The sequence below is a fragment of the Lissotriton vulgaris genome, chromosome 8, assembly GCF_964263255.1.
Source record: "Lissotriton vulgaris chromosome 8, aLisVul1.2, whole genome shotgun sequence".
Lineage (NCBI taxonomy): Eukaryota > Metazoa > Chordata > Amphibia > Caudata > Salamandridae > Lissotriton > Lissotriton vulgaris.
In genome coordinates, this window is record NC_141696.1 from 766975297 (window position 1) to 766998549 (window position 23253).

Here is a 23253-nt window from a genome sequence, read left to right on the forward strand (position 1 = left end):
GTGACCAGCGTCCTATACTCAAGCTGCTTACGTTTCAAAACATGTAGTCTAGACCGAGTCACTTCCTGCTCTATTTCCTTTTCGATGTTCGCTATCTCTGATTCAACCCTGATCACTTCTTTCTCTTTCTGTTTGTTGACTCCCGCGATCAGGGACAAAGCTTGACCCCTAATCACTGTCTTAAAGGCCTCCCACAGAGAAATCGACGAGGAGACCGATCCCTCATTCTCATGAAAATAGTGCTCCAACGTTTGTAGCAGTTCCTTGCGAATCTTAGGATTACGCAAGTGCCAAGGGTTAATGGGGGCGATCCTGCCACCGGAAACCGAGGTCATCTCAAACTTGAACCAGAGCGCGAGTGATCAGAAATGACTCTAGCCAGATGTTTCACTTCAGTAATATACGACGCCTGGGCCGCCGGCACTAGGGCATAGTCGATTCGAGAGAGGCTACAATGGGCACCAGTGGGGAAGGTATATTGTCGCTGAGTAGGATGAAACAATCTCCACTATCCACCAGACCCAGAGTCTCTAAAAATTCAGGAAGCCATTTCTGTGTCCGCCCCACATCCAGGCGGGCGGAAACCTGTCTATGGCGCCGGAGACCACAGCATTGATATCCCAACCCAGAATCAACAAGCCACTAGGGAGGTCTAAAACAATCTTACCCAAGTCAACATAGGCAGTGGCCTGCAGGCCCGGAGGGACATAAATAGAGACCAAGGAGAGAGTGTATCCCTCCCAACGTCCCGACAAAGTTATGTATCGACCCCTCTCATTTGCAATTACGGAGTCAACTACAAATGGGAGAGAGTTTCTAAGAAGTATCCCAACTCCCCGGGACCCCGAAGTAAATCCGGCATGCACAACCATCCGGTAGCCTTTCCTGTGTATCGCCTTACATGCATTACCTACCAAGTGCGTTTCCTGGAGTAGGATAACAGAAGAATGTCTGGTCAGGTGAATGTCTTTTAAGGAATTGCAGCACCACACTGCGCTTGATTTTATCCCCAACCCATTCACATTCCAACTCAATACTCATAACTCCCTACCCCCGTCACAGAACATACAGAAGGTCCAACCCCCCTCCAATCCCTGCAACATCAATAAGCAATCTCGGAATACAATGCCCTGGAAAAACACAAAGAACATGAGAACAAAACAAAAAAGGAACATTCCACCCCCCCCTCCCACCAAACCTCCAGTTACGCTACCCCCCTCCCTGCACCCCTGCATACGACTCTCAAGCCTCCCCAACTTTCAGTGTGCCTGTCGCCCCCACATCTAAGCTAAAATACCAAAAAAGATAAATCTGAGGAGGGGAGAGACCCACCGATAGCCCGTTGACCCCCCATATTTACTGTGTCAAAAACCATTTCATCTGAAGAGTACAGAAGTAGACCGTCCCCAATTGCTCCCCCGTACCCACAGCAAGAGTACTTATTCTTGTTTGTGCGAGCCCCCGCCTTCATCTCCACTCTGTCTCTGGGGTTTGTGCTGAGCAGTTAAGGTGTCCAACCAGTCAGCTGCAACCTCCGGCTTATCAAAGAAATAAACTTTCTCATTATGTTCAATCCTCAGCTTGGCCGGGTATAGCATGGCATACTTGAGTCCCTGGTCACAAAGCTATCACTTAACTCCCATAAAGCTCATTCTCTGATTCTGGACCGCTTGAGTGAAGTCCGGAAAAAAACTGATGGATGAGTTTTCATATATTAAAGGGCCTCCAGATCTGGAGGCCTGGAGGACCGCATCTCTGTCCCTAAAATTTAATATTCTCGCAATCAAAGGTCGAGGCGGGGCACCGACACGCGGCCTACCTCCGGGAACTCTATTCGCTCTCTCGATGGTAAAGAAATTGCTCAGGCCTTTGGGCTTCAGATGATTAAGTACCAAATCCTTGACGAAGAGATCCGCCACTTGCCCCTCCGCCTTTTCCGGTACTCCAATAAGACGTACGTTGTTCCTCCGGGCCCGTCCTTCAAATTCTTCCAGTCTACGGATAGCCAGATCATTCGAGGCCTGCAAATTCCGAACCTTTGATTGCAATTCGGTTACATCGTCAGTAAGACTAGCAGTCTTGATGTCAAGTGATTTATCTTTCTCACTTGTCTTCGTGAGGTCTGTACGAATCAGATTTACCTCAATTGATACAGTATCCAATTTATGAGCCAGGGTTTCCATCTGTTGTCTGAGAGAGGACTTGATATCATCAATGGTGACCATTACGTCTTGTAGCGTCAGCTCCGCTTCCAGCACAGAAGTTTCTTTCGCTCCTTCTTGCGACCTTCCGAGTCCACCAGGTGACCCTTTAGTCTGTGCATATCGGTCCATGTTGTTAGTTTGGGTATACCTTCCACCTCTAGTGGACTTCATTTGCCGCTTATCTCCCTCGGGTTTAGCTGCCATTGTGGGACAACGTTTGTCGCTCGATTCAAGGCAGGAGCGATAGATAGCCCTTGAATGTGAACCAATCTCCTACTGACGATTCCTTAGGAATGCCTGGCAGCCATATGCTTGTCCGTGCTGTCGGTAGAGATCTTAGGCCTCGGCGGAATGACTGGTGCAACACGCAGCAAAAACCTTCAATCCCAATTCCACAATTCTGCTCTCCCTTAAAGCGCCCTCATAGTAGGATCTTCTGTCGTCTATCAGGGTATCAACTATTCCAGAGCCGGTCTCAGCGAGGCGTCAGCGAGTTCCAAGCGAGATCAAAAGTGAAACCAAGTTCGGAGTCGCGAGGCCGGGCCAGTCGCTTCCAGTCTTCAGAGCAGATGTTGTCGCATTACAACTCGGGCACAGCGCCAACCCAGACACTGGGACTCCAAGAGGTACAGGCCTCAAACTGTCCGGACCTCTAACTCTGGTCCCCGCGGCACGTTTGGGACACGGTTTTCAGCATTCGACACTCCTTCGGTTCCGCTGCAATAAGCAATCCGCAGTAGACAGGATAAACAACAGGATATATTCGGGGGCTACAAGGGTCTCGGGAGCCCTAAGCTCATGCGGCCATCTTGGATGCGCGCAAAGCTCCTCCTCCGAGTCTTGAATTTTCAATGACCAATGCGGTTTAAACTTACAAGCAGCGTTATCCAATTATTGTGGGGCTTTTCTGTGATGTGAATCTCACTCTCTGCACTCACCCCTCCTTTACAATTTTCTCACGGCTACATACCCGCTGTTTCTACCAATCCCAGCGCGGCTCTTTATGACATCAGTGCAGCACCCGCGACTGACTCCCTTCTTTGCAAGGTAATACGATAATTCAATATTTTTCAAAATTCAATTGCATATTTCATTAATTGACAACATGAAAACATTTGCTACTGTGCCTGTTTGGCTAAATTAAAAAAAAGATGATTTCTTTCACAACCAGTAAACCTAATTCTGCCTACTCTTCATGCACTGCGAGTAAAACAACCTTCCGTTTACCCTTCACTGAAGCAAAAAGAACCTGCTACTCCTTCAGAAATACCCTTTCTAGGTGATATAAGACTAAAGTTTCACCAGCGATCTTCTTTGCTACAAAGCACTCTCACATTTGTACTAGAAAAAAAAACCCTAACTAGTGCTTCAAGTTTTACCTAACTTTATGCACCTATTCCTCAAGGCAAGTAACCTCACAGCAGTGTGGCTTCTATTTACCACCCACTTTCCTTATCCCGGGATATTCCAGACAACATTTAACAACACAAGCGGATTTTGGTTAGTACATAAAATCAATAAAAGCAATAATGAATGAATGAATGAAAAATGTTTAAAGCACGGACTTAGCCCAAGGGTATCAAGGCGCTGCAAAACAGACCAACATGCACGCAAAAACCGATTTCCTGCTCAAACCCGTCTCTCAGGAAACAACCACGTCTTCAGAGTCTTTTGAAAAATTGAGTGTACTGGTTGCCCCAAGAGATAATCCGGGAGAGAGTTCCAAACGTTGGCAGCAGCAAATGAAAAGGCTCTCCTGCCCCATCCAATTTTTTTGACCCTAGGAACCACAAGGAGATTCTTTTTTGCTGACCTAAGGTTCCTAGAGGGCACATACTGTTGGAATATGGTCTTAATGCCTGAAGGGCCCAGGTCCTAGTATGCGTTGTGAGTGAGGCAGAGGGTCTTAAACACAATTCTGCGATCCATCAGGAATAATCAATAATCAATATACAACTAACTACCTATTTTTAACTAATACCTAACCATCAATCTGTTACCAGAAAAGTATACTGATAGAGCGCGCGGGACTACTAGCTCATTTTTACCATAGTCACCTGGGCCCATAAAACATTTGCACCTTGAACTAGCAGTCCTGCCTTGGATTACTAACTAATCTCCTATCAGTGCTTTGAGTCCTTTTAGGACTTATACCTGTAAACCATGACTTACCAATCCTTGTCACCTTTGCTATAAGTCCTAGGGATCGAATAAGGAGTTAGAATAAACAGGCAGTATTTAAACACATTTACATTTCCTGTAATAACCACAGACTCTGGGAAAGTTTTAAAAGCTTTATCTATGCAAGATTTTCTCAGTCAAAAGGGCCACAATGCTGTGACCGTAAATTTTACAAGCAAGAATATAATGAATAGGACATAAAGTTTGTAAGAAATAACAGCAACACCTTTAAACATTGGTACCTGGGAAGGGTGGGAACGGGAACTAGTACAAGGACATACCACATGGATTATATTTACGTTGAGTTGTGCAATGGCCAATCCTGGTCACGGGCTGGCTGGGCTCCCGACTAATGAGGTGCCCACGGGAAAAGACAGGTGCAGTTCAGGACAGGTGACCTCCTCTAAGTGCAATGCCAGCATCACATCCCTCTCTCTCAGAAAGCCAATTAGTACCCTGACTGGGTAATCGATAATTTCCCACCAACACCTCGATTCGTCTGACAGAGCGCTCTGCCAGCACCTCTGCTCTCGATCTCCTATAGCATGCATTGGGTCAGTGACAGGTCAGCTACTCGAGCAAGTCGGACAATTTCTCTATCTAAACCTACCATAGTTATACCATTTCGAGGGCAATGTACCACCCCTAAATGTTGCAAATCTATGTGTTCCCCTTCAGTGAATGGTCAGAAAGATGAGGAGACGTCATCACACCATACTAAGATGAGGTAATTTCATTATTGGTTTCAGTTGATTCCGGTTACCGCCCATAATTTATTTTCCCATGCACTTTTATTCCACCCAGCAATACAGTTCAACAAATTTGATACAATTTATATAGCTTCAGTTCCTCCTGAGGTCAGAAGGGCATTTTCTCATAGACATCATGGGTAAGATGATTCTTGGCTGGGATTCCATGCCAATGCTTCAGCAACTTCGGAGCTAGAGTGTGCACGCAGTATTCAGGCCCAAGTACGAGTTATCATCAAAGTCAAAGAGAAACATATTAGAAAACAAAAATAAATTAATGCACTGTATACCGCTTATCTATACTCTAACCCCATTACTTTATTTTCACTTTTTCATTAATAGTTAAGCAGAATGAACAAGCTTAGTACAAGCAGCAGCATAAGCATTAGCATGTGAAGATTGAAGCAGCCATTTCTGGCACTAGTGCGCAGAAGCGAGAAGTTCCCTCCAAAAGCAGAAATATGTCATACCACGTAGATGTGGCAGACACATGCACAGCAAAGTTCCTGCGTTTTCGGCGGCCATATTACGACACTCAGGTTAATGTTAGTAAAAGCACATTGCCAATCTGCCCCTAGATACTAAAATGTTGTGTAATGCGAACTTTATTAAGCAAAACATGTTGATTAATAATTACAGGTTATTTGGAGAGGGTTGAAAACAAGTAAGCTTCTGTACGGGTGAAACCTTGCTCCATCAACTTGTCACCAGCCACTGATAGGTTATACGTCCTAGCCAGTCTAAAATAAGATCTCTTTCAGTAAACGCAGCCTTCGTGAATAGCACAAACTCTCCGGTTAGTGTAAGACTATCTCAGAAAACCATGTTCTGTGACATTGCACGTACCTCTGAAACCCCAGCCTGGAGCTATCTTCTGGAGATAAAAGAAACCCCATAGAAGAGCAAGAATTGCTGTTTAGATGTCAGGCACCCCAGCTTGTTCTTAGAGGAAACTGGCTAGCTGGGAGCAGAGCACTTGTAAGGCATCCCTTACACTGTAGCCCTGTTCACCCTAAACACACTGTTCTGGAAGGTTCCAGGCAGTTCTTTGTAAGAGCAATCTGCTGTTCCTGTCATCACCCTCTCATCCAGGCTCCAAGATAAGTGTCAGTGGATTATCTATAATTATCTCCTCTATGTCTTCCTGTGGTAGGCGAAAATTATTGTTTTCAAACAGGAAAAACTGTTCACACTTCATGGTAGATCTAATTTTTGCTACTAGAGAAGAGAGAGCCTGGTCAGAACTGTATTCATTACAGTCTGTTTCCCAGGCCAAATGTGTTGCAGAAGGTTTGCAGCATATTTAAAAAAAAATCTATGTTTGTCACTGGATTTGAATCTTATAAATATTACAAGTGTAAAGATGATCTCTGTAGTGTTTCCCTAATTTTACTTGTGGTAAAAATGTGACCTTTTTGCCATAAGTATTTTTTTGTACAATAGGAAAACAAGCCCAACACCTATGCAGTGGCAGAGGAAGTATGTATCCTTTTAGTACAGAGACATATTAATGTAAATATTAGGCATGTCTTGGCATTGGACATTATGCACCCAAACCTTACCAGCTTTGTGGTATTACTTGCAGATGACTTCATTAATGTCAAATGTAGGCTTTAACATATATTAATAACGTTCCTTAAATACATGTTTGCTGTAGCTTTTTCTCTCCAGTGCTAACATGGCAGGCCTGAAGTCATGCTTTTGAAGTCCCTCGTGTGTGGTATAAACAGCTGCAGCGCCGTGCGGGTAGAGTGGTGGGACTGGGTAGGGGGGGATTTTGACAGACAACAGCCACGGAACATTAAATATTTATTTAATTTTCCCTCGTTATTGTCCGTCAAAATTCCCCCACACCTGGCCCCACTGCCCCACCACTCTTACCTGCACGGTCCGCAGCTAGGTATACATCTAGATATCTAACCTTTATTACAGTGGTGCTATTTCAATGCCTTTGTACTGAGGATGATGATGAATAAATACTTTATTTAGACATTTAAGTCTTTCACAGTGAATGTCAACTTACCATTTAAATGTATTTAATTAAAAATAATTTCAATTCAATCATGATAAAATGCGTAAAACACGTATTATAAAACACATAAGACTCAAAAGCAGCAAGATAGATTCAACACATACAAGTTAAAATACATCAGCTATAGGAAGGAGCGAAGGAGCTGGTAAATGTTCCTAGCATACCGGGAAAAGTGCCAGTGACTGTTAGCCTAAATGGGCCACTTGGGCATAAGACATGTGGGGTTCATGAGCGACAGGACAAAGTCAGCACATACAAATAAAAATTCAAACATCTATGTGTGGTAGAGACTGTCGTAAATGCTAAGTGCAAGTGAGTATAAGTGGGCCATTTAGGGACAGCCTGAGGTGAATCTCGGAGAGTGTTATGTCTGGGTGATAATTGTGCAGAGTTTTACAGGCAGACTTTGTATTTTCTTACCAGCTAGTTCACATTTAAAAAACCCAGGTGCAACCTTTAAAAGATTTGCATGAAATACAGGCATTGATTAGCAGCTAGATATAAAAAAAGAAAAAGGCTCATTCAAAATTTAGTTTTACTGCTGCAAGTTAAAAAAAATTCAGTAAAGTTAGTTTTCAAGGTGGGGTCTGTTGCCTTGAAGCAGGCAATAACCGCCTGCCCACATGTACATATGCCACTTTGATTAAACACATTTCTTAATGGTCTCCTTCTTTCAAGCAACAGGCCAGGGCACAGACACATTATCTGAGTGAGGTCCTCCTACCCAGTCTTGCTCAGTCTGAAAATGCTAAAGAGCCTCTGGCAACAATTACTTACTTTTCTTCCAAACTTTGACATAAGCCCCTCTTCTTGTACTTGTTTGGTTTAATAAGCCAACCTCTAGTCTTATCTGAGTCGATGAGGTATTGCGCGGGAGTCCAAAGAGTGATCTAAATATTTTCGGGATGATCATGTTTAAAGTAGGCACATCTATGGCTTGTAGGGCCTCGTCCCCGTAGGAGATACTCAGTGGAAACTTTCATACAATTACATTTAGCAGAGGGATGTAGTTAGGGCATCCTAAGGATGTCTGCAGCATGCTGAATGCAAGAAGTAGATTATTTCCCTAACTTTTCTGGTCCTGCTTGTGTTGAAGGATGGAGGCCTTATCGTCAAATAGTACCCCGAGGTATCTGTAGATTTTAACCTTTTCCCATTGACGACCTTGTAAATTCCAGATGAGAGGTGGTTTCCGCTTCCTATTGCTCGCTTCCATCACTTTGTACTGTGGTCTTACCTACATTTTAGACAAGCCAATTAAGGGTAGCCAGTCTTTCACTTTTTTTAGCAGTTCGAGTTTATACAACATTGTTGGCGGGAAAATTAATTGTGGGCAGGAGGGGCCAGGGGACTCGGTGCAGCAGCTCTGGAGCCGCGCTGGGGAGACCGTGAGAGAGAACTAAGGGAAATGGGACACCTTAATTTGCACCGGGGTAGTCCTGGAACTCTTGCCCTAAAAACAGGAAAAAACAGATATATGAGCCTTGGAGACTGTTTCTAAAAGTTGTACAAGTTTTATTAGAAGACACAGCTTCTAAAAATATTCAATAATAGCATAAAAATGACACAGTACTTGATCATGCTCCTAGCATTCTCTTGAAAGTCACATGGACCAGTTTGGATTTACAAAGTACAGTTTACAGCTGCTATGAGAGAGAGAGACTTATACTTTAAGAACACTTGTGAGCGTTGAGGCAGATTTCATAGAAAAGGTTAAGCACATATTATTGGGTACACTCACCACTGCATGTAAGATATCCTGAAAGTACAAGTTTAAACACCTTAAATGCAGTGGAGATAAAACAAGGTCAGGGAAAACATAACATTTCAAATGGTGAAATATAACTTTAAATGCAACAAGGAAAATGCATTTCATTACAGCAGAATATACAATGTAGGAGCAGAACCTAAGTACATGGAACAAGGGCTATCGCGAGTAACCCCTGGGAAAAACTCCTGTCCGCCACCCATGTGCAAACGAGGAGTAGTTCAACGATAATCTTGCAGATCACCCTTTTATATTGTTCAGGGGTGAGGGGCCTATGGTCACGCCATATCACGTCACCTCGAACCACATATCCTTCTATCACCTCTCACGCCCCTGCCTGGTGCCTTCCCATCATAAGTGTAAATGTGGCCCCTTCTCGTAATTGTGTGGCACGTACGCCGGCCTAGACTGAGTTCCTGCCATTCTGACTGGAAGTTTGTCATTAATCAGAAATGTGTTATTATTGCTTTGAAGGATTCTATTCATGCGTATATGTGCCAGTCTGTGATACTGATTTGCCATATTTATCCTCATTTATCGGACAGGCTCGAGAAGTAGCTTGTGGTGGGAACTTCCCTTTTCCCCGTTCACAGCTATTTGGTGGGGGGCTCGGGGTGTGTTGCAAGAATAAGAAGGAACTTGAACCTTAATGATCGTAACCTAGCATACAGTGGGGTGGGGGCTATAAACAGGAGTGCTGAGCTTCGCAGAAGTGGAGCTGGCAGAAGCCTGGGTCAGACCTGCTTTCTGCTTCTGTTTAAGCTGAGGGAAAATGGCAGTGCTCAGGCCAATGTAACTGAGGCCTATAACTTCTAAGCAGCAGGGCCTACACAGGGTTCATGCTTAGCTAGTGATAAGAGTGTCCTAGGATAACTATGCAGTGAATTTTTCTCCGTCTGTCAGGCCCCCCTCTGGTTCATATTTGAACCAATCAGACATCATTAATCATCATACGAACTGCATACTTAGCTGGAGATGGGGGAAGTGGCCAGGGCGAGTTTATGAAGAAGTAGTTCCTAAATCCTCACCTGGTCCCTCTAATCTCTTACACATTGTCTCATAGGGAGGTACTGACTTTCAGAGGGGACCTGCGCTAAGTGAGGGTCAGGGATGGTATGCTCTATGTTAAACACTGCTATCTCTACATCTTCCCCTTGTCCCCTGCGTATACCTGTGTAGTTCATCTCAACTTCCTTAGACCTTAATCTTCTAACATAATGCAACATAATCTGTGTTCCAAAATACACAATTACAAGCACACATAATATAGGCATTATAAATTTTAGTACTGCAGATAGCCATGAAGGCATCCAGTCCAAGTTGGACCAATTACTTAAAACATCTGCTTTTGCACTTCCATCCTCAGGCATCTGTCTCCCCAAATTGTCCAAGTCCTCAATGGCCTTTGTAAGTGTTCCGTTATCAGCATCATCGGCCAAAATGAAGACACAGCAGGACGACTTTCCCATTCTGGCGCATCCACCACTATTCATCGCAATTAACTGGCCTAGAACATAGCGTTGTTCCAGAACCATTAGTCTCAAAGGTTGTAGTTCTTCTTTCACTGCGTTGAACCCATCCCGGGTGTTGTTGACAAGCTGCATCAGTTCTTATCTTGTTACTTGTAGCCAGCGAGCATTGGCTTTAGTCTGGAACATGGGGATAACTCCCCCAAAGAAGAGTTCGGCATCGTTGAAGAGTCTAAAATCCTGAGGTATTTTATGAAATGGGCCATCTGAGAAGTATTTCATAACCTCTCTCTTCCGGTGGTGAAGCAGGGTAACATCATCTGCCATTGGGTGTGCATGGATGTGGGAAATATTTGCTGCTGGGACGACGAGATGCCATTCATGCATCGTCACAATGGAACAGAGTCCTTGCCAGTGGGGAGGCAACTGCATATACAGATTTTCTCCGCAGATCCAATAGATGCCAATGAGGATGGATGTGCCGTACTTCAGGTTCGAATTAAAACTAGTGCTTTTGCAATTAGTATTCCGACCCACAGGAACTGTTCCATTACCTAGGAAGCAAAGGAGAGGAGACTTTAGCTTGTATGCTCTTTTCTGTTTGTATGGTGTACCCTCATTGGACGTGTATCTTCTAGTTTCCCTATCCCATATCTCAGCGCACTCCCTCTCTATCTCCTCATTTAAATTATATTTGTGCTCTTGTCCTATAGTTGTGCTACCTAAGGAGGCTGCCTTACATATTAAGTCATGCGGACCATTCCACTTGCTGTTGAAATAAATGTTGGCCTTCAGGTGTAGAATTGGTCTCCACTGACAAGGGCATGTGTCATGAGTATGGTTACATCGGTGATGTTCAGGTGAGTGGCATTTCGATGGGGGTGTTGGTAAGGTGAAGTACCCTAATTTCTTTTAGTAGTGACGTTCCCAAACCTGCATTATGTCGGCAGGTACTTTCATATCACGGTAAACCTCCATTCTCCTTTCAATTTCCAGTGGATTAGTTATCCCCCTAAATGTTACATACTTGTCATCCCACTCTGTGGTATTTACAAATGCATCATCCACTTTGGCTAAGTGGAGCTGTATCTGACCATGAATGCGGCAAAGAAACAGGTGTAAAAGACATTTGGCTGCGGGTGGTGGGACTTCTTTAGGAAAGATCAATTTATCTGCGCCTACAGCGTGTGGAATGTGTGAACATACAAAACAGGACTCATTTGTGGCTTTTCTTCCAACCTCCCTCATGTCTCTATACCACATGTTACCTAACAATGCATTGTGTATACCATAATCCTCCCCTGACATACTGGGGCGCTGGGAGTAAAAATCAGGCATAGAGTGCTGGTCGAAGGTGTAAACAACTGTCTCTTGGAGATTACTAACCCAGTCTGCCATAAGTCGGGTACGTGATGTATATCTAACTGGCACTTTCTCGCTACTCATTCTATATCTAAGACTTATTTTATTTTGGCGGGATCGTCTTGGGGTACCTGGCACAGTGGGAGTCAAGATGATATCGAGTGCCAAGTCCCTTCCTGTGGGGTCAGCATGGGGTACAGAAGGTGTCAAGGTAGGCACAGAGGTGTCATAGCTACTACTGGTGTTTATCCCATTTTGCTTGTTAGCAGGAAGTGTCTTAGGCATGGGAAGCTCTGTGGTCGTGACAAATTTAATATTACTAGTAGCTCCCCTCTCTCTCTCTGATCGCACTGCTAACCAGTGGAATGCTGTTACTGAAACTACAAACATAACAAAAAATATTATTGCAATTGTACATATCTTTTTCATTGAAAGCTTGACATGGAGGGTGGTTCTGTTGCTGCGTCTCAGTCCGTAGGCCATCATACGATCTCCACATTCTTTATCTTGGATAGTTAGTTTGTACATGATGTCCTTCTCTCGGTCAATGTTCAAATCTGTGATGGTGCCGGGTGAAACCATTCCTTTCTAGCTATTCGGACAGCTGTTGGTGAAAAATCAATTTGCAAGTGTTCGTTGAATTTGAGGTCTCTCCACTTCCGGACTGCTTCCTTTACAAAGATGTGTGTCCCAATGCTTATAGGCGGAAGTTCTTCAGAGACAGGACCCTTTTCTTTTCTTCGATATCTGGATGGAAAGGAACTTTGGAGCATGCATTAGTGCACATAAATGAACAACAATTCATCGCTTATAATATCAGAAGAGGGCCCAGTGTCTTGTTTTAAGTCTGGTGGAGAGAACAACCATATTCATTGATCTGTCAGTGACAAGCCGGTGAGATGTGATGTGATGATCAGAGCTGGGAGTGTTTGTAAGTGTAAACAGAGCAATGGAAAGGCAATAGAGCCATTTCTTCCCAATTGTGGCACTTATCTTACTGATCTTGGCTTTGAACAGGCCGTTGAGGCACTCACCCTAACATTGTCGCAGTTGTTCAAAAATGATGTTTGAAAAATGACTGTCACTGTCACTGCGAGTCACTGCGAGTCACTGCAAATGGCATCCAGTAATCCTCAGTGACATATGACCTCATGAAGTCGGAAGTTAGCTGCGGCCTTTGCGTCATAATGGACACATGGTCCAACTTAAATCCACTGTGAAAAAGGGCACACCACTAACATGATGTGTCTTTATTTTAGGCATCTGTCAATCATGTCTACATAGTTAATGTGGAGCTCTCTAAAAAGGACCCTAAAAGGGGTACAAAGAGCTGTATCCGTTCATGTGCATTGGGAATGAACCACTCTGTTTGCAGTGATGTGGACATGACATCACGAGAGGCCTGTGTAGGAAGGTGCAACTGACTGACTGCTATTTGCAGAAGGGCTATAAGCATGACAGGCTTCCCTGTCAATGTCTGTCTCTAAAATAAAATATCTGTCTCTAAAATAAAATATGAAATATCCTGTTGTACTCCCCTCTCCTTCCACAACTTTTTTCTTCAGGTGGGGCACTTCTCTGTATCTCTCTAAGGTGCAGCTGTGCAATGAAATCACAGTGCTGTGTATTACCAATAGTGTATGGGCATGATGAATCTTCTTGTACTGTTGAGGGTGTATTTTGGGCAAGCAGAATGGGGGAGGGGGGGACAGTCATTTTGTGCTGGGGATAGAGATGGTGCATGTCCAGGCCTTCTGGCTGCTACTTTCATATTCATAATTCAGATATACAACCACCTCTAAAATCCGCTGACAACATTGTAATGCTGAGCATTGCTTACTCCCTGCATACGTCCTCTTAACATTGAAATCTACTTTATATCTGCATTCATTTGCATTTTCCTAGCACTGGGCATGTGTGAAGTAACAACTGTACACAGCGGTGCATATTTGAAAATGACTGGGTGAGAGTATTCTGCTTAACTCAGAAACTCTGTCCATCACCACCCCTTGTTGTTTAATTATTTGAAAATGTATTCCTTATCTCTTCTTATCCATCTGCACATACATATTCCTTACTAACTATTTTACCAAACTGTGTGGTCTTAGGCCACTCATTCTTCTTGCTAATTTCCATAGACCAACGTATTATTACACAATACCTTTCCCTTTTTTATCAATCTTATTGTTCGCTGCCAACTACAGGAAGCCTTTTTCCTGTTTGGCTCTACGCCCAGAATATGCACTCGGCCAGGAAAGCTACTTATGAACATGGCCCGAAAATAAAAATAAAAAACTCTCAATTATCTTTTCAGTACTTTTTAATATCTGAAAACATGTGCTGTCTCTAATTGCAATATGCAAAATATACATATCGTATTATAGAAATAAAGATGGCTTATTTGTAATGCACATGTTCACTCAGTATTGTATATTGATGATAAACAACAAATCCTCATTGTCCTCAACTCAAGGTATTCCTTGAATCCACCTTAGAAGGATGAAATGCTCAATAGACCTAGCAGCACATGATCTTGTGTCTATATCTGAAAAGAAATGCGATGCAACTAGTGCGCATTCCATTCCATCATTTTATCTCTGGCTTGTGCCTGTGTCAGCTGCTGCTGAATTTTGGGACGTAGGAGTAAATCATTCTATTTAGTTGCTCAGTCTTGCATTATTTGGGGAAGTTTACAGTGTGAATTATATTTGACCATCCACATAACATAATTATCTATTTCTGAATGAAAATGCAAACATAGAACTGACAGTCTGCGTGCACTTGGGAACCAAAAAGGGCATTGTGCCGCTTTCATCGAAATATATTCTCATATTTAACTTGGCCATCAGATCATGTGGACTGTGGTGTATAAAGTAGACGCTCCTCTATACCTTTACCTCCTGTCTCTATTCTTACTTGTTCTGTGAGAGGGCCCTTTAATATCGCCCCAGAGAAATCTAGTGTGTTTGCGCTCTCGTTAGAAATGGGCAGTGCCTCCTCCTTGATACAGGAGAATGTGGCACCTGTGTCAATCAAAAAACTATACGTGTTGTTGTTAATCATGACATTCAAAACAGGGTCCTCTCTAATCTTTGTGAGACATGACAACAAGGGACACACTAGAGTTGTCTGTGGGCTATCCTAACTTGGATTGCCTCCAGCCTTGTGCTGTTGGATGGTGCCCTCGGAAACCGAATTGATGGGGGGCAGAACTGAAGCTCCCTGTGGTACAAGAGCTTGTGTCTGGGGCACCATTTTGTACACAGGCATGTGTTGCTGAGGTACCTGTTGTATCTGATGTGTTGTTACCTGTGTGTTACCTCCTGGTACATTTAAGGCACTTTGTGAAAAATTAGTGACAGTAGTCACTTGACTCACTTGTTTAGCTAGCCTAACTGCATCAACAGTCTTCATTTTCTTAAATTTTTGCTGTTCTAGTTTAGCAGTTGTGTTCTCAATAGCTAATTGCTTTATTTGTGACATTAGAGATCCGATGTCTGAGACATCTGGAAACTTCCGGCGCAGTTCGTTCCATAGCGCTGATCTTATTTTATTGAAAGGATCACCATCTAATTCTGAATTAGTGGTGCAAAGCCTTGCGTTGATGCGTGAAAACATATCCTCTGCATCCTTTCCAATCAGGGATGTGAGCAGGCTTTTCATATCCCAAACAGCCAATGACACACCTGAAGTGCCATTTTCAAAGGCTTGTATCCACTTTCCCGCACCCTCTGTGAGGGGTGGGAGTTCCTTCCTCATATTTTCTTTGTCTGTTAGGGACCAAGTGACTGAGGTAGGGGGGTCATTGACCTCTTTGGACAGCAGGGGAAGCTGGTGTGTTACCCCTGTGGGTCTCGTGTGACAATACCTGCGTGCGTATTTCTGCCAGACCCTTAGGCCTTGGCGCATGTAGGTGTAGTTCCAATCGTCATTTCCTGCTTCTTGTAAGATACATTCTTCAGCAGTGGCCATTTCATCTGGCTCAAAGGAACCATTTTGGGGCCAAACCTTCTTTTGAGATGCATTAGCTTCTGTCCATTCTGCCAAGTCATCTGAGAATGGATTGGCATAAAGGTCACTCCCTTCTCCAAGTATTACTATCTCATTTGGCGTCAGACCATTGATCAATGGTGGTCTTGGCCTGTCAAGGGTCATATGGTGCAGTACTCCAGATCTGGTGGTGTGCAGACGTGCTGTACCTGATGCATCATATTCCTGTTGGATGTCATCCAGTCGCCCATAGTTACCTAACACTGCAAGACTTTCTATCTCTCTTCTTCTCTGCCTTCTCCTATTTTCTGCTTGTTCGAACATTTTTGGCAGATCCAAATTGTCTTGCTCTAGCTGTGGTCTCTCTAGCCTACGTGGTGTAACTACTGGAGGTGATGTATGAGGCATAAGCGTAGGTGGTCGTGTCACCTGAGTGTTATAATTAATGATTGCAGACAGAGCTTGGAGCTCACTTAAGTAGTTGGCTGTGAGAGAAGCTGCTGTGGTGATCTGTGGTGGGGCTGCACTTTTATTTTCCTGATGTAAGTCTATCCATGGCCCTTGCTGTGGCATGATAGTTGGGACTCCACCACTGTGTGGCTCTACCTCCTTCGCGCTACTAGCTACTTCATTTGGTGCCTGTTGTTTTTTCTTTGCACCCATCTGCTCAGTCATTCTATCCTCTATACTGGCTAGGTATAGTGACAGTTGCTGGAGTGTTGCTGTATTTCCTGTGGGGCTTCTTGAGTACTGTTTGTGTGACATATCCCCTTCTTCTTTACCTGTTCTTTGGCATAGGTCACTTTCTGTCCTATTCCTGCTAATGTCTCCCTCAGTTACTACCTTAGATGGATACTGTTCGCTGTCTCTCTTTACTTCATTGAACTGTAGCTGGTGCTTTTCCTCTCTATTAGGACCTGTGTTAAGGGACTGCCACTCATTATACTGACTCTGTGTATTGCAATGCTGGTGGCTCGGGAATCGGAATGGGCCATAATGTCTAGTTCTTGTTCTTGTGGTATTGTGATTCTCAGTGAGGGATGTGGGTGCTGGGCGGTCAAGTCTGGGGAGTGGCATGTGGGAGCTGTGCTGTGAACCACCAGAGGCCTCATGGCTCTCTTTGTTTTCTTCCTGCTGGGGGCTACAGAGTTGGACACTTGTCATTTTTATTGTCAATAGCGTGTCAATTTGACCTGGCATTACTGATGCTGCATCCTGCAGTAATGGGCTTTGGGAGCTTAGGGACAGCTGACCTAATGTACTCTCTGGTGTACTATCTTGTGAATTATTTGAGATGTCTGGGGCTAAGGCATCGTCATGGCCTATGGCTGCCTGGACATTTGATAAGAGTTCTATGTCAGTCTTTATACCCTGTCCTATATTAATGTCATCTGTGTTATAGGCTGGTGGATGTGCTGTGGGTGTTGACATTATCTGTTGGACAGGCCCCATGAAGGGCTCGCTCCCTCCCCGCATGACAGGGCCTGGACATCTCTGTATCCTTGGCCCGGACCAGCCGCCATCTTGGACACTGCACCACGAGGCCGCGTGGCCTCAGCTCGACCCTAACCCTGGGCCTGGCCAGGACCCGACATCCCGGCACCACCCTCCACCCAGGAGGTGAACAGCCCACTTGGCAGGTCAAATGGGAGAAAGAAGTGTCAATGGCTCTCCCCCGCCAGGTGCCGATCGCCCCCAGCCTCCCCGGGCGCTGGCTCCACCCCCCTGCTGGGTGTCTGGACTCCCTCATCCCGGACCTCCCGACCTCCAAGTGCGAGGGTCCGGACATCAAAGGGCGCCAGACCTATAACTGAGGCAGCTCCAGAGCAGGAAGGCAGTTGTATCCTGGAGTCGAGAGACACGGTGAAGAACTCATCCTTGACGGACTACTGGCGCTGCCGTAGCCCTGCCTTGTGAACCGTCATCCTGCCTGCTGGCGCTGCCGCGGCCTTCTGCAACCTTCATCCTCGTGGGACCTGCCGGCGCTGCCGCGGCCCGTTGTAACCTTCATCCTCGTGGGACCTGCCGGCGCTGCCGCGGCCCGTTGTAACCTTCATCTTCGTCGGGACCTGCTGGCGCTGCCGCGGCCCGTTGCTATCTACGACCTTCTCGGGACCTGCCGGCGCTGCCACGGCCCGACCTGCCGAACGCCGAGCTCGAGGATTGTGAGCTACCCAACATCTCATCTCAATACCAGATTGGTAATAAGACTGTCCCGCTACCCCCTTTCCCTTCCAGAGACTAGATATTGAGAGGACCCTCGTGTCCTGACCGCATTGTACCGTACTACCTTAATTCAAGAAAGTGCATATAAAGAGTGTTAACCTTATCTACGTGTGGTGTCCATCTGTGGGGGGGAAGTTACTTGTCTGTACGTCCGCTGGAGACGGCCCTCACCGGAGGCCTCTCCCCCTGTACTCGGCCGACCCTCCAGGTCCCCGTCTAACATTATCCTTCTGTGTTGTGTGTAGGCTGAGGTATGTGTGCAACGCCACCGGGTGTTATTGTCAGCCTTACCTGCTGCAAGTATGTTATGTCAATTCCTAGGGCTGAGATTAGTGTCAAAATGACTGTACATGTCAGGGGTGAGACAGACTCAGGGGATGGTGCTGTATCTTCAAAAAGGGCAACAACACAGCCGTTCACTATGTGTACCGTAATCTGTAGTCTTGGGTCTTGTGTGGTCTGTCTACTCATCTCCTAGAGTTGAGTTATCTTTGAGGTGGGCAATCTGTGGCAGTGAATGTGGCAATACTAATCTTTTTTTAACATGCGGCTTTGTAAATATGCCCACATTTCCGGATAATGTGTTGTCGAAGGGTGTCTTTGTAACAGTTCTGTGAGACTTGGTGATGGCTGCTGCTGCAGCTGGTCATGCAACTCGTGGGCGTGATGCTCACAGCCTAGTGGAGTGAGGGTATCCTGTGAATCTCCCTGCCCCTCCGGGCTGGTGGTGCTTGGAGGAGGTGGTGTGAGTGAACACTGGTGGGTGATATCAGGGCTTTCGCTATTTACTACACTACCTACTGACTGAAGTGTGAGTTGTGTGTTATCAGTGAGGGATGTACACGTTGGCACTGGGAGGCACAGTCTCACTAGATGCAATGTAGATGCCCTTATCTCAGTACCCCGTGTGAGTGGGATTCTCAATAAGTCCCACGCTCTAGATATTAAGGAAATTTCCTTTTTGTTAAATTTTCTATGAGTTTGTGCGCCAACGTTCTGCACTGATACAATTTTATTGTCTAATATGTGCAGAACTACCTCAACTATTTGTTGTCCATTATAGCTCATCTGTACTTTATTTAGTTATATGTACATATATGTACTGGAAATCTGGCTGACCTCCTGTCAGTTGTCTTCTGGGGTGGGGCTGTTTACCACAAGCTCATCACCCAATGCTTCTATAAGGACGGAATGAAATGCCTCTCTAATTTCTTCCTTTTCTGGACCGTTGTAAATGCCTTCTGGGGAATTGTCAGGGAATTGCAGGGCAGTAGGATGGTTACCAAAACAGGCCTCAAGGACCTTGCTCTGCAAGGGGTTGCAAGGCCACAATGATGTCACAATAACAGGTATCTCTAGTCCCGGTATTGTCATAAAAACCTGCACGTGTATGGCGTGTGTCGTTTTGTATGTCCTATAATCATGTATCCTATTCATTTGTGTGGAATTTAGTTAAAAAAAGAAAAATGTCATGCTATACTAAATGACACCCAGTCATCCAGAAAGTGCAAAATACTTCTCTGTGTCCTCCCTTGTGGAGCCTGCAGTGCTCGTGGAGGGAGGGGGTGATCCTGAATGCCAAGTGTGCACTCAGGAGAGTAGCAGCATTAAAAAACAATATATCTGTGGTAATTGTGGTGCTCAATATGCTGTATCTTTTACAGAAACTCCTCAGTTATCAGTGGCAGATCAACACACATGGGGATACATAAAAATGCATTTACAATCTCCCTAGTTATTGAATCTCACTAACAACCCAGTCTTAAAATGATGTTCACAAAATATTTGCAGCAGTATCTGGTTAGTTGGCCCTTACCCTTAAGTGGTAGAATTGGTATGGGCCAGGCGCCACAATGCACCACAATATTATTCTTCAACAATCAATATACATGTTATTACAATCAAACACAGAATCAAACAATGCGTGCCTAAATATTATGGTCTAACTAAGGTCAGCCTCTGTACTGGCCAGCGGCTTCCAATTCAATGACCATGAAAAAATTACTCACAAAAAAGTTTGTTCTATGAACCTAAAAAAGAAAAAGACCTCTATATATGTTAGCACTAGATGCTAAGCAGTAACATACAATTTTGTGATTAAAATTCCTAAAAATAAAATCACCTACATTCGTACCTTTGTATTGATAAAAGAAGAGCTAAATGCAAATACTTGTACTATTTGAATTTTATATTACATAAAATTGCGCACATGGTGTACACCAAAAAAGTAAATAATAAGACACAATTAACTGGCGAATATACAATGGCTACAATGATAAATGTTCCTGATCACACAGCAGGAATTTCCCTGATCACACAGCAGGGATAAGCGATGTCTGAAAAATGCCGTTAGCTACGCGGATCTTCAGATTAGCTTACTTCTCCATTAGTAATGAAATGGAGGCCCTCTCTTTCCTTATATGGAGAGGCACACTGACTTGATTAAATACTGGAAAGGCGCTGCTCCAACCTTTCCCTTCTCTTGTGCTAATATATTCACAGAGGAACCCTTAAAACACTTCACTTGATTAAATACTGGAAAGGCGCTGCTCCAACCTTTCCCTTCTCTTGTGCTAGTATATTCACAGAGGAACCTTTAAAATAAATATTGGAATGACGACTGCACCAACCTTTCCCTTCTCTGTGGTGGTATATTCACAGAGGAACCTTTAAAATAAATATTGGAAAGGCGACTGCTCCAAACTTTCCCTTCCCTGCTTTGCAGAGGCTCCCTTAAAAACCAAAAATATGCATTTGGAAGACGCCAGACGCACCTTCCCTTCCCTGAACTATATAACAGGGGATCCCTTTAACCGCTAAATAAATGCTGAATGCTGAATAAAAAGCTAAATGTAAGAAATAAGCGTTACAGGATGACAGACACAATCCTTCTTTGTATTTACACGAGGCTTAGCAATAACATGCGGCTATTTACACAAAGAGAAACACATAAATCACAATAATGACCTAACTGTCAGGCTCAGTCTCCACTTAGCACACAATCCCTCCTCTGCGTAAGATCCAATGGCGAGGCCAACAGACAGGGAGCATGGAACGACAGGCGGGAGTACCGCTGCGTCACAATAATACACACCTCTCCTCCGCAACCAAGAGAGAGAACAATGGCAACGACGGGCAGTCAAATGATATGCTTACCCATGCGCTGTGTTCCTCCCAATGGTCCGGCTGGAGAGCGGCGCAGAATCGCTTAACAGCTTCGTACTTCCTCCTGCAATCCAGATGCATCCTGTTCAGTTAGTCCTTGTCATCACGTCGAGGTCACCAAGATGTCGGAGGGAAAATTAATTGTGGGCAGGAGGGGCCAGGGGACTCGGTGCAGCAGCTCTGGAGTCGCGCTGGGGAGACCGTGAGAGAGAACTAAGGGAAATGGGACACCTTAATTTGCACCGGGGTAGTCCTGGAACTCTTGCTCTAAAAACAGGAAAAAACGGATATATGAGCCTTGGAGACTGTTTCTGAAAGTTGTACAAGTTTTATTAGAAGACACAGCTTCTAGAAATATTCAATAATAGCATAAAAACCACATAGTACTTGATCATGCTCCTAGCATTCTCTTGAAAGTCACATGGACCAGTTTGGATTTACAAAGTACAGTTTACAGCTGCTATGAGAGAGAGAGACTTATACTTTAAGAACACTTGTGAGCGTTGAGGCAGATTTCATAGAAAAGGTTAAGCACATAATATTGGGTACACTCACCACTGCATGTAAGATATCCTGAAAGTACAAGTTTAAACACCTTAAATGCAGTGGAGATAAAACAAGGTCAGGGAAAACATAGCATTTCAAATGGTGAAATATAACTTTAAATGCAACAAGGAAAAAGCATTTCATTACAGCAGCATATACAATGTAGGAGCAGAACCTAAGTACATGGAACAAGGGCTATCGCGAGTAACCCCTGGGAAAAACTCCTGTCCGCCACCCATGTGCAAAGGAGGAGTAGTTCAACGATAATCTTGCGGATCACCCTTTTATATTGTTCAGGGGTGAGGGGCCTTTGGTCACGCCATATCACGTCACCTCGAACCACATATCCTTCTATCGCCTCTCACGCCCCTGCCTGGTGCCTTCCCATCATAAGTGTAAATGTGGCCCCTTCTCGTAATTGTGTGGCACATACGCCAGCCTAGACTGAGTTCCTGCCATTCTGACTGGAAGTTTGTCATTAATCAGAAATGTGTTATTATTGCTTTGAAGGATTCTATTCATGCATATATGTGCCAGTCTGTGATACTGATTTGCCACATTTATCCTCATTAATCGGACAGGCTCGAGAAGTAGCTTGTGGTGGGAACTTCCCTTTTCCCGATTCACAGCTATTAGGTGGGGGGCTCGGGGTGTGTTGCAAGAATAAGAAGGAACTTGAACCTTAATGATCGTAACCTAGCATACAGTGGGGTGGGGGCTATAAACAGGAGTGCTGAGCTTCGCAGAAGTGGAGCTGGCAGAAGCCTGGGTCAGACCTGCTTTCTGCTTCTGTTTAAGCTGAGGGAAAATGGCAGTGCTCAGGCCAATGTAACTGAGGCCTATAACTTCTAAGCAGCAGGGCCTACACAGGGTTCATGCTTAGCTAGTGATAAGAGTGTCCTAGGATAACTATGCAGTGAATGTTTCTCCCTCTGTCACCATAAACAGCAGGGTTTTAAGTCAGATGATAAAACTGGAGTGTCTCTCAAAGGGGCGTGGCCAATGTAATTAAGGAGGTTGCTCAAAACAGGTAAACTAAAAATCTGTGCTTAGCATAGTGTGCCCCACGACTTCTATTTTGCTGTTTCTGTCATTGATAAATAAGCAGCAACTATGGCTTGTATATAATATTGAAAAAACTTCCACTTAAAGCCCTGGTGGCACCAGGACAATGTTGCTTCTCCTGAGTTTCAAAAAGAGAAGGGAAATCTAGAGAGAAGATTGCTCTCTTTATGGATTTCCTTTCCCCCACAAGGCTCACCTGGTATGACGTCATGTCGTAACTTCTCCACTAGTGAAAAGTGAGCAGTGTGAGCAGCGCACATTGATGTGCCTACTGTCACTGCCGCCTGTGCCAGAGCACAAAACAGAGCCCGATACAGACCTTTTTCGAGGCCACCTTTAAAAACTGCTGGTGCTCAGGACAGGTGAGACCCGGACCACTTAAAACCCTGATAAACAGTTTAGTAATTTCTCAGTGTCCAGCGTTAAAATATGCCAGTTAACCCAGTGTTATAAAAGCAAACAATCTGTGATGATACGTTGAAAAGGCAAAACTGCT

At 44.5% G+C, this 23253-nt stretch overlaps 1 protein-coding gene and 1 pseudogene across 1 annotated transcript in view; one reads left to right on the forward strand and one right to left on the reverse strand.

Annotated features, from left to right (window-relative positions):
- The window catches only part of STS (steroid sulfatase), a 2049623-nt gene that overhangs the window by 1945185 nt on the left and 81185 nt on the right, over positions 1-23253 (forward strand). The window lies entirely within an intron of this gene.
- LOC147697966 (syncytin-2-like) lies at positions 9934-11381 on the reverse strand (annotated as a pseudogene).